The sequence below is a fragment of the Suricata suricatta genome, chromosome 12 (assembly GCF_006229205.1).
Source record: "Suricata suricatta isolate VVHF042 chromosome 12, meerkat_22Aug2017_6uvM2_HiC, whole genome shotgun sequence".
Taxonomy (NCBI): Eukaryota; Metazoa; Chordata; class Mammalia; order Carnivora; family Herpestidae; genus Suricata; species Suricata suricatta.
In genome coordinates this window covers 91896936-91909104 of record NC_043711.1, presented here as the reverse complement: position 1 = coordinate 91909104, position 12169 = coordinate 91896936, and the positions used below count along the sequence as shown (strand labels likewise).

Below are 12169 nucleotides of genomic sequence, written 5' to 3'. Positions count from 1 at the left end.
GACAAAGGAACAACAGAACCCAGAGAGGGAAAGGGAATTGGGGGTAGGGGTTGAAGATTTTAGGATCATTTTTTTAAGTCTTTATTTAAGTAATCTCTACATCCAATGTGGGTCTTGACCTCAAGACCCCAAGATCAAGAGTCGCATACTCTCCTGACTGACTCAGCCAGGCGCCCTAGGATCATTTTTAGTTTAAAGTTTAGTGAATTTCTATGAAAGCCCTTGTTTACTAAGGCTACACCACATCTTCCTGCCACAGGCTACATGGGGCGAGGACTCCTGCTTCTGGAGTCCTTGGTTTGCCTTAAGCAACACCAATTATTACAGCTTGGAGGGAAAGGAGAAAATGTGGGGATCGCCTGGTTCAGTTAGCTCAAATCTCAGAGGAGAAAACAGTAGGGACTTCTCTAAAACCACAGGGTGGGAATGAAACAGAGGTACCACTGATCCAGGAAAAATGCCCTTCCTTCTACCTTGCCATGCCTGCACCATGATTTCCCTTGATGTCCTCTGCACTCAGGAATGGAGGGTGGAAATGAAGATGGAGCATTCGTTTGGCACACCCCTTTCTTGCCCGTCTGGCTTCAGGGTCTTCCCCTCGGATCCAAGTCAGCTGCTTGCTACTGCCCAAGATAAAACAACTACCATCCACTGAGTCAGGAACTGTGCTAAGCTTTTCATAAGCAACAAATGGCTCTAAAAATTAGATGGCACCCAAGTGTGGTTCAGGGACCAACAGTCTCCGGGTCATCTGAGAACTTGTTAGAAACACAGAATTTCAGGCCTCCCTCCAAAACTACTGAATCATAATCTGCATTGTAACAAGATTTCTAGGTAATTGGTAGGCACACTCCATGTTAAAAAGCAGTGATAGGTGAGCAAACACAGAAAAAATGAATTTACTTCCATTACTGTTTCCACAGTAGTGTTTCCAAGCCCGACAGCCGGAAAGTCTCAGAGCTGGACATTGAACCCAGGCTGGTCCATTTCAAAGTGTGTGATCTTAACTGCTATGCTACACTTTTTCATGGATCTCAGAGCATTCCCTGTGGGTCTAATTTCCAGCCATGAATTTTATTCAAAGGGTTTCAAAATAACAAGTTTTACTGCCAAGATAGTAGACACATCCCACTCTCCTCCTCCACCCCATTGCTTTCCATGACTTCACTACTCATTAGAAGCAAGTCACTAGGTCCAGCCCACACGCCAGGAGAGAAGTTTACAGGGACATTAATACCAAGAGGTGGGAATCGTTTGGGGCCACATTAGAAGTCTGTCTGCCGCAGGGAGAACCTTGGCCTGAATCGCACAGCAGTGACTGTCGGAAATCTCAATTCTTGGATCTTTCCCCTTCCCTATCCTTCTTCCCTGATATTTGTTCACAGGTGAAGAAAGCCCAAGGCTCATAATGCCTGGTCCCTGTGAGTACAAATACCCAAGTGGCCAAGTGGCTTCAGATAGCTGTCATGTTATAAAAGTTGTTTAGATGGAAAGATAAACAAAAACTACCAGAAAGAAGAAACTAGACCATTGGGTGCCAAACAAGCGATGTGGGCCCTGGGAATAGCCCTCTTGACCTGGTATTGAGGGTCTCATTAAATTTTGCAATTCAGGGGCACTTGGCTGGCTCAGTCAAGGGAGGGTGCAACCCTGGATCTCAGGGTCGTGAGTTTGAGCCCCATGCTGGGTGTAGAGATTACTTAAATAAGCAAATAAACAAAAAAAATTTTTTTCTCAACTCACATATGATAAAGGAAGATCTTCCAAATGCTCCTTGGGGCAGTAGCAAGTTTCTCAAGGCCTTAAAAAAAACTTTCTGGGAAGTGGGGTACCTGGTGGCTCAGCTGGTTGGGAGTCTGACTTCAGCTTAGGTCATGATCTCACAGTTAATTGGTTTGAGCCCCACATGGGGCTCTGTGCTGACAGCTCAGAGCTTGGAGCCTGTTTCAGATTCTGTGTCTCTCTCTCTCACTGCACCTCCCCCACTTGTGATGTCTGTATGCTTCTCTCTCTTTCAAAAATAAAAATAAAAATAAAACATAAAAAACTTCCTGGGAAGAATGATAGAGAACAATTTAGGAGCATCTATTAATGCAGATTGATAACCTGCTTGTATCACTTAACAATATTGGATGAATATTCTTAATCATTAAATATTCTGCAACATAATTGTTAAAAGGCATAGTGGATAAGTCATACTTTTAAAGCAAGGTGCTATGATTAAATGTTAAGATTATTTATGGTTTCTCAACATAATAAGTAATGTTGCAAGGATAATAAATCATTGCAGACGTTTTTGATTGTTCCGTTAGGAGAGATTCTAAAATGTGGAAGCCCTCTTTCTGGGTGAAAGAGGACATGCATTTTAAAAGCGTGCAATACATAATAATTTTCATTAAAATTTTAATAACTACCACTTATGAAACACTTGTAGTATGCCAGGAACCAAGCAGAGTGCTCTGCATACATTATCTCATTTAATATTCCCAACAGCCTGGAGCGGAAGATTCTATTAATATCTGTATCTTACAAACGAGAGTGGTGTAGAAGGTCAGGAAGATAAATTACTTGCCCCAAATAGCAAACTGGCAAGGAATGAAGCTGGTGTTTGAATCAAAGTCTGACTCCAAGACCCATGTTCTTAATTAGTTTGCTGTTGTTCAGGTCCAGCTCCGCCATGGCCAGCCCAGTCCTTTCTCAGCTCTCCATCCCGTAAAAGCCCTTGGACTTCTCCATATGGACTCCACAGGGATCTTCAGGGCCTGCCTGCCTTTACCTTTTCCTGTTCACATGTTGTGGGCTGAAAGCAGGGCCTTTGCCTTACACATTTCTGCCTTACATTGACCCAAGCAGAGCGTAAGTACTCAGCAAGTACTTTTGGGTTAGTTTCATAGAAATTACACCATCGAGGAAAGGAAAGACCTGGGATTTTTTTTTTCAGAGTTAAGGTTTTAAGCTATGAGCAAACGCTATGATTCTCACCATTTTTGAATTATGGAGGGGAGGAAGGAAGGAAAAAAGGAAGAAAGGGGAGGGCAGGAAGCAAGGGGGGAGAAGGGAGCCCCAGTCCCCCGAGAGAATTGGCTGTGGGAAGCACAACTGGCAGACAGTCTACCTGCCACCGCTCCGGATCCTCCATCTTGTTTGCTCGCTCAGGCTGCGTCCTGCCAAAAACTGAGATCCATGGGGGTCCTAGAGCAGGCCAATCCCTGTGGGATAGAGGACCCCCTCATAAGCAACTGAGATTCCCCACTGGCCAGAAAAGTCTTCTTGGAACTGCGCTGCAATCTGAGACTTTCTGCCCAAACCCCCTGCCCTCCCGCCTCATTTTCACTAGTGTGAGACCCTCCTCATCTCGGAAGGCTCTCCCTGGCTCCTCCCACCCCTATTTATCCTTGGTGCCGCTTCCCCAGTAAATTGCTTGCACATCTAATCCTCCCTTGGCAGTGGCTTCAGGGAGGACCCAGACTGACAGGGGAGGAAACATTGTGCCCTCGGAGTAAGTATAAGAATCTAGTGAATTGCGATACAGAATGTGAAGAAACAACGCTGAAAAAGATGAGACCACTCTCACCTTGGAATTCTTACAACAGCTCCCAAACTGGTGACAATAAAAGCGGGAGCTGAGAGTAGGCAGCCCAGGAAAAAGTTTTTAAAGGACCCTCAAGAGGAGGCATCTGGGCATGGAGCCTGCTTAAAAAATAAAAAATTAATTTAAAAAGAACTCTCAAGGGTTAAAGCCCCTCTTAGAAATGGTGGAAACCACCAGGGGTAATTGCTTACCCTGCTGATCTGGGAGAAAGGCAGAGCAGGACGCAGAGTGCAGGAGCTGGGAGTCCCATGTAACAAGCTCAAACTAGAGACAAAGCATTAAATACATTTAAGATTGAGACATTAGGTGGGAGGGAGGGGGTTTAGACGAAGCCCTTCATAAATTTCCTCCTCCCTTCCTCCTCCCTATTTATAAAGGACCCAACATACAGAGGCACCCGCACTTTCCTCTCTCGATGCGCAGGTGAGCACATGGCTGCTGTGGAGAGATCTTGAGCAGGATGGAATGGTGTAGAGCAAGCAGAATCCCAACCTCTGTCCCAGTGGGTGGGTAACCCCTCTTGGGAGTGGGATACTCCACTAACCACATAGAGTGAACCCTGACAGAGAACATTGAACCAAAAACTCAGAGAAGAGATCCCCCAAAACTCCAAAAAGGCCTCCTCCGCATCCCCAGCCATTCCCCCTCCCCGGGCTCAGACAGTAGATAGAACACAACGCCCAACCTTCACACTGGAGAGATGAGAAGCCAAAAGAAATTCAGTAAAGGATAGAATTAGAAAACCATTGTTTAGCAATCATTCAATAATCATTGATTCTGGCAAGGATCCTTGGTGGATGTTGGAACTAGTGTAGAAGAATATTTGCAGAGCTTCAAAGCATCTTCCCATGGATACTTATTCATTACAAGGCAAGGAGTGGTAACTTTATAGGGGAGAATTCTGGCAGATACTACCTTACTCAAGGAATCAAAGTTCACATCATTACTCTTAACGAAACAAATCCACATTGTGTGCCTCCTAATATGATGCACCACAAACACTATATCTCTTGGGCAGTATTACTGCCAAAAATGACTCTAGTTCTGTCTATGATCAGATAGCATGCATCTAACCATGAGGAAATATCAGAGAAGCTCTGCTGAGGGACATTCTATAAAATAACTGTCCTGTGATGTTCCAAAGTGTCCGTCACGAAGGACCAAAAAATATCAAGGCGATTTTCCAAATTAAGGAAGATTAAAGAGACATGACAATTGTATTCAATGCAGGATCCAGAATTCTTGTTTGTCACAAAGGACCTTGAGTCAGTTCTATAGACAGACCTCATGGGTGTACAACTAAGTGACACAGGACCCTGAACCCAGGAGGGCCCTGCACCTGAAGTTAATGATCTGTGGTCACTGACTTGATATTCCCAGTGGTTTTACCTTTGAATTTGTGTTTTGTAGGTGAAGACCATTAAGAGAATGTAGCATGCTGTGGAGACATGGGGCCTTGGCTCAAGCGCTGTCCTACCTCTTGCTACCTTCCCAGGATGGATTCTCGATGACCGACTCTCTGCCTCCCGGTACTCTGGCTCTGCCTGGTGTCCTCCTGTCCACCTTTGCCCCCTTGACCCTACCATCCTGTGACTGGGGTGGCAGTTGAGTCACATTAGGGGGAAGCACATGATCTCTCATCACCTTCACCTCCTGGGGGGGGCAGGCTATGGGTGCAGCGGGATGAGAGGCATACCCACCGCATGGCATTTCCGAGTAGGCTGTGGCAGCCACCGTCCCTGCTGGGGAATGGCAGAACCATGGTGCATTCAGGAGGCTGCTCAGCAGGGGCTAACCCCTCACCCACTCCAATCCAGGTGCCAAGCACATCCAGCACAGAGACTGCAATCCCTGGGGGAGCAGCCATCCATGGGTTGGAGTGGGAGAGCTATAGAAAGAGGAAATTGATTTCCCTGCCCACAGCTGGGGCACAGAGCTTCAGTCTGGCAGCTGGCAGGAGGAGTAATCTAGCAGCAGGTGGAAAGGTCTAGGATACACTGCCAAGTATCAGGGCAAGGACTTAGGTGCCTCTGGGAGTCTTCATAGCCCCCCACAAGTATCCTCATGCCTGAGGGAGAGTGACGTTAAATAATAAGTAAAAAGCGCTATGACAGGGGTGTCTGGGTTAAACAGTAGGTTAAACATCCGACTTTGGCTCAGGTCATGATCTCACGTTTCATGCGTTTGAGCCCCGCGTCGGGCTCTGTGCTGACAGCTTGGAGCCTGAAACCTGCTTCAGATTCTGTGTCTCCCTCTCTCTCTGCACCTCTCCCACCCATGCTCTGTCTGTCTGTCTCTCTCAAAAATAAACATTAAAAAATATTTAAAAAGCACTATGACAGATCTTGAGAGAGACTCTATGAGAAAGTTACAAAAGCATTATAGGTGAGTACCTTTAGTGACGTATTATCCTCAGCTTTATATCAGGGGGCCCCACATTTTCATGTAGCACCAGGTCCAATAAATTACATAGACAGTCTGTATATTAGATAATAGTATCATATCAATGTTAATTTCCTGAATGTGATTATTATTGTACTGTGGTTATTTAAGAGAATGCCTTTATTTTAAAGGAAATCCACTGACGTATTTAAGATGTCTGCAACTTACTCTCACATGCTACGGAAAAGCATAATATGTTGTGGATGTGTCAAGGAGAGAAAAAAAGTGAAAGAAAATGTGATAAAATGTAAGCATGTGATGAATAGATGAAGAGTACGCAGGAAACCTCGGCACTATTCTTGCAACCAGAGGTCTGAAATCACGTCAAAATTAAAAGTTGAAAGAAAAGAATAAAAGCATGAAAAAGGAAAAAAATGGTGAGGGGCTCCTGAGTGGCTTAGCCGGTTAAGCATCCAACTGCAGCTTGGGTCATGATCTGATGGTTCAAGGGCTCATGCCCTGTGTTGGGCTCTGGGCTGCCAGCTCAGAGCCTGAAGATTGCTTCCGATTCTGTGTCTCCCTCTCCCTCTGCCCCTGCCCTGCTCATACTCTAACTCTCTGAAAGAAAGAAAGAAAGAAAGAAAGAAAGAAAGAAAGAAAGAAAGAAAGAAAGAAAGAAAGAAAGAAAGAAAGAAAGAAAGAGAAGGAAAGGAAAGGAAAGGAAAGGAAAGGAAAGGAAAGGAAAGGAAAGGAAGGAAAGGAAAGGAAGGAAAGGAAAGGAAGGGGGGAAAAAAGCCAGGGAGAAATGAGCCCAATCAAATCAGAGCTACGAGAAGTGTGGAATATAGCATCCCAGGAAACCACAGGGAACCAGAATTCCCCAAGACAGCTGGAGAGCGGCCCTGTGATGGTGCGTCCACGCCTCACTGGCGTATTAAGCTGTGAGAGATTTACGCGGTGTCAAAGCACAGTTTGGGGCCCTACATCAGAGACCATGAAGGAGCCCAGGTAGAGACTCCTGTGCTCCAAACTGCTCAGCCAACCCAGGCCACCTTCTGGTGAGGCTGTGTAGATTGCTCCCTGGAGTTTGGTTGAAATGCGGCCTGTGGGCACCCAGGCACTGGGGAGCCCTGCCCGCTGGCTGGAACTGCCAGCCTCCCATGAGTGAGCTGTTGTTTTCACACTGATGGCAGCCACTTTCCGTCGTCCATCCTCCTGGTGCCAAGACCCTGCCCATAATCCTAAAACTAACCCTAACCCATAGGAAACCACAGGCTTTGGGTTGTTCACCTGATGAAAAGTTTCCAGAGGGCTCTGCTTCAGGTGTGAGGGGCACAAACACTGGGGGTCTCATCTTTGTGTGCAATGAGCTCACCCCAACAGGTCTGGTATGGCTGGACCCTGGGGTTGATGTCCCCACTGGGGAGTCGAGGACCTCCTCCCTGTGAGGCAGGATCTACAAAGGCCATGATGCTAGGGGCTGAGGGGGTCTCCCTCCAAGTACCACGTTTCAGAGCTGAGCAAACCGGACCCTCAGCAACAGACTGCGGCACTGAATGGAGGGTTGGTGATCCGTCACTCTGTTCTTAGGCTTCCTTCCCCTCTCACTTTTGCCATGACCCTGTGGTAGAATTATCAGCTGGGCCAGGAGGTGGAGTATTTGGTGTGTCTGCAATATGATCATTTCACGAGTTAGTTCCTCGAAGATACATCCATGGGCAGGGCAAGCGGATAGCGAAGCAGCCACAGAAGACACACATCTGGGCGGCAGTCGCGGGAATGAGGGTGTGGGTGGGGGTGTGGGGGGCGCTCAAGCCACTAGATGAAGAGGCAGGAACAAAAAGGCCTTCCTTCCCAGCCCTGTGGCAGTTGTGTAATTGCTCTCCCTGATCCCACATCGCCCCCTAGAGTCTATTCTTAACATAACAACCTGAAAGATCTTTTCAAACTCAAGTCACATCAGGGCACATCTCTGCTCAGACCCCTCCGGTGGTTCCTAAATTCCCTAGAATAAAAGGCAAAGTCTTTGCAGCGACCACAGCTCCCCCCATAATCCGTGTCCGCACTACCTCCTTGAGCTCATCTCCCTTTGTGCCCCTGACTGCTCATTTACTCCAACCACGTTAGCCTCCTGGGCCGTCCTCAGACACTCAGAGCACACTCTGACCTCAGGTCCTTAGTCTCTTCCCATAGATTATCACATGGCTTATACCCTCCTTCACTGTATTCAGTACTTGAATGACGCCTAATGAACACCCTCTACAAAGAAACCACACCCACTTCTGCCCCATCCTTGGGGCTCATGAGTCCCTTTACCCATCTCTGTGTTACCACTTGGCACGGTATACATGTGTGAGTTCATTCACACACATACATAAACACACAGCACACACACACGCACACACACACAACCTCCTTGATACCAACCCCCCACCACCTATATCAGTGGGCAATAAATATTTACTGAGTGAGCGAATGCCTCTGCTTATCCTGTTCCTTGATCCGGGCTAGCCTCTACTGGCCTGTCTTTAGGACTGCATTTTTGTGTGTGTAACTTCTATTATCCGTCCAACCTGAAGCCTGCACCTTCCTGCAGACAGATGCGTGTTTCCACGTGGGTAGTACCGCACACAGCACTCTAGACTGGAGAAGGGGTGCAGAGGCAGCAGCAAAAAGCAGTTTGCTGTTGGAAGTAAGAGAAAGGAAAGGCAGGAAGAAACCCTGCCCTGACCTCTGGGGGTGGGAGGCCAACAGAACTGAGGGGTTCTGGGAGGTGCCACGAGATGACGGTTCCGTCTGGTGTAACCCTACCTAGGGTTCTCTCCCAGTACAAATCTGGGGAAAGTGAGCAGAGAGTGGAGGGGGGTGGCAGCCACACATCTGGTCCCGTTATGGGACTCCTGGCCCCAGGAGCCACCACCCTCCCAGCCTGAATTAAGCATGGCTGTGGTCTGGCTACATAACAAACAGCCCATCGAGACCTGGAAGAGGGGAGGAATGGGCCAGTTCAGAGCAGCTCCCCCTTCTTTCTTCTTCACACCCCTCAACCAAACCCCCTCAGAGTCCCTAACCTGCAGCAGCCACTCAGCAGCAAAAGTTGATCAAAGAAATGCCCTGGACCAGGGGCTCCTCCAAACCCACCCCATTTTCTCACAGGACCCACTTCACCCCTTAACCCTCTTTTTCTAGCAGATTCTTCCTGCTTATCACTGGGATCCTTGTTAACTCCGAGAAACACTGGTTTTCCCCATTTAATCTTCCCCAGGAGGCCCGTGGGCCAGGACCCCCTTGAAAAAGCCCCACCCCCACTCAAGATTCCGGTGGAGGGCCTGAGGGTCCATCTCCCTCGGACCCCTACTCAGGGTGGCCCTGGGCAGCCTCTCATGCAGTAAAATCTCAGCCACCAGGTCTGATATTCTACTGGTGGCACTTCATTTCTTGAATGAAATCGAGAGGAACAAATTCGCCTGCTGGCCCCAGACAGTGGGGAGCTGGGAGCAGCCGCCTGGAGCCCTGGGTTAGGGAGAGGAGGAGCAGGAGCGATGCAGATGTGCAGCGTGGGTGCCAGAGGGAAGGACGGCGTGCACACAAAAGGCGTACCTCTGCCATCCCTGAGTTAGACGGGACCCTACCTAGGGTCCTCTCCCAGTACAAATCTGGGGAAAGTGAGCAGAGAGTGGAGGGGGGTGGCAGCCACACATCTGGTCCCGTTATGGGGCTTCTACAGGGCCCATCTCTGGATGCCTTTGCTGCTGCCTGTAAGGGCTCAGAGGACCCAAAACCTGGGCAGGGACAAAAGTGAGAAAAGAGAAAGCTACACTGCCGTCTATCACCAGGGGGCAGCCTTATGCACTGAGCATCCACACTCCTTGCTCACCTTGCATCCGTAATGGGTGGGTGGAAGAGCCCTAGGGTCTTGACTGGCTCATGGCCTGGGGCAGGGACCCCCCACGCGGATGGGAAAGGTAAGACTGGCCAAACACCAAACCACCACGCTCGTCTCTCCCTCAAGAGTCTAGCCCTGAGCTGCCCTCAAGCTGCCCTGAGCTCTCACGTCCCACAGTGAGTGGAGCAGAGAAGGAGGTGAAAGCTGCCCTGGGGTGGGCGGAGGAACACAGAGAAGGGAATAAAGAGAGAGAGGCATGGAGGGGGATAGAAAAAAAGGCAATGGAGGAACAGAAAGGGACAGAGAGAGAGCAAGGGGAAGAAAAAGAATAGAGAAAGGGATGGCGGGGATGGAGGGAAAACAAAAGAGAAAGAGAGGGAAAGAAAAGGAGGGTGAGGACTGAGACAGACCTAGGTCTCTGAAAGAACACACAAGAAACTGGTAGAATTAGTTGCCCCCATAGGGACGAGGAGCAGGGGCAGGGAGTCAAGTGTGAAAGACCCTTTTCGGGTTTTTTTTTTAATCTTTTGAATTTTGGTCATGTGACTGTATTATTTATACAAAATAATGGTTTGATTTAAAAAACCAGTTAAGGGTGGCTCAGTCAGTTAAGCATCTGACTCTTGATTTCAGCTCAGATCGTGATCTCATGTTTCGTGGGTTCGAGCCCAGGGTCAGGCTCTGCACTGGCAGCATGGAGTCTACTTGGGATTCCCTCCTTCTCCTCTCTGCCCCTTCCCACCCCCCCCAAAATAAATAAATAAACATTAAAATGAATAGATAGATGAAAAACAATCAAAGGACCAATCAAAGGACCCCAGCTTTGCCAACTTCTGTCCATGTGGCCGCAAGCAAGTCACTTGCTAGACTCCTGATCTAGAACACGGGACCGTCATCAGCGACACCGAGGGTTGTTTTGTGGCTCCGGGAGGTCTCCCAAGCAAGTCTCCCAGCCCTGGGTCCGGGGCACAGAGAGGTGCTGCAGGCCCCGGCAATGAACGGGAGAGCCTTTGGAAGCATTCCATCACGTCTCTGAGCTTGTTCTCTGAGCTAGTGCCTCCGCGGAAATGACAACCACCAACCTCCCAAAGAAAGCACTGCTACACAGGTAGTACGTGAGCCAAGCCCGAGTGTGTGTTCATTGTCTCAGAGTTGGTCCCTCCCCTGACTCATGCCAGGATCATCTGGTCACCACCGCCCCCTCCCCACCCACACCAATCCAGAGTCAGGAGAGACGGGGACAGAAAGGTTAAGAATGGAGGCCATGGCCCTTCCCCCCAGTGCTGAAACGGTCATTTTATTGGTTGGAAAAGGCAGAAGCTGTGCTCAGCTCTGAAGGGAGTGCAGAGGCCAGAAAGAGGGGAAGGCAGCTGGGCTGGGGCCAGGCAGGGCCGGGCAGAAACTTCTACTCCCCCACTCCTCAGGCTGTGGCTGGCGGCTGGAGCTGGAGGAAGAAAATCACAATAATACATCCACAGGAAAACCCAGAATACTAGACAAGAAGACATAGAGCTTAAATTCTGGACCAAAACCCTCCAGACTCTCCCCTTCCACACAGCAAAGCCTCACCTTCCTGAGGCCCTGGGGCTCTGCCTGAACTTCTCTGCAGAGACTTACCTCTTCTGCTTCAGACCATTCCAGGACATACCTGGGCACCTGTGGTCCAACTGACCGGTGGGGCCTTCCTGAAGAACAGCCATCATTTATCTCCCTAAGAGCCCTCCTGCCACCAGGAGGTTAGAATGGCCTCCATTCCTTAGGTTAAGCTGGGATTCGCTGCTCAAGGAGATCTTATTGATCCCATTTTACAAGCAAAATAATTGCAACTCAGGGAGGTAAAAAGGCTAGTTAAGGGTCAGAGCTAGTTAAGTGAAATCCACACCTGGGTCTTGTTGCCCACAAAGCCCAGCCACCTACTGTCAGTCAGAGAGGCCGGAGATGGTTGGCATCACCGGAGAGCTCTGGGCCCTTGGAGACCATGGTTCCCTCCCAGGCACTGAAGGGACACACTGAAATAGCAACCATGGGCCTCGGACACACCCTCCCCTGTGTGTGGCCTCAGTCCTCTCACCTGGGCAATACGGGGTCCCACCAGTGACTGGTCAATCCCTGGCCTGAGGGCTTATCAAGGTAGCCTCACCATCAGTACTGAGATTTCCAGCAGGTTCATGCTCCTCTGGCACCTCACCCCACAACTGACCTTCCAGTCATCCTTGGGGACTGGCCAGGGTCATCCCTCTGTAGAGCCTGCTCCCTCCCACCAGCACCTCTCACCCCATTAGGCTTTCCTCCTCTGCCTGCCCCCGCCC

The 12169-nt window shown here is 49.1% G+C and overlaps 1 protein-coding gene across 1 annotated transcript in view; it reads right to left on the bottom strand.

Annotated features, from left to right (window-relative positions):
• Positions 1 to 11136: 11136 nt before the first annotated feature.
• Positions 11137 to 12169, bottom strand: part of WFDC2 (WAP four-disulfide core domain 2) — a 5942-nt gene continuing 4909 nt past the window's right edge. The window contains exon 4 of the mRNA XM_029917313.1: positions 11137 to 11304. The gene's annotated coding sequence lies outside the window, so the exon portion shown is untranslated. The remainder of the gene's footprint in view (positions 11305 to 12169) is intronic.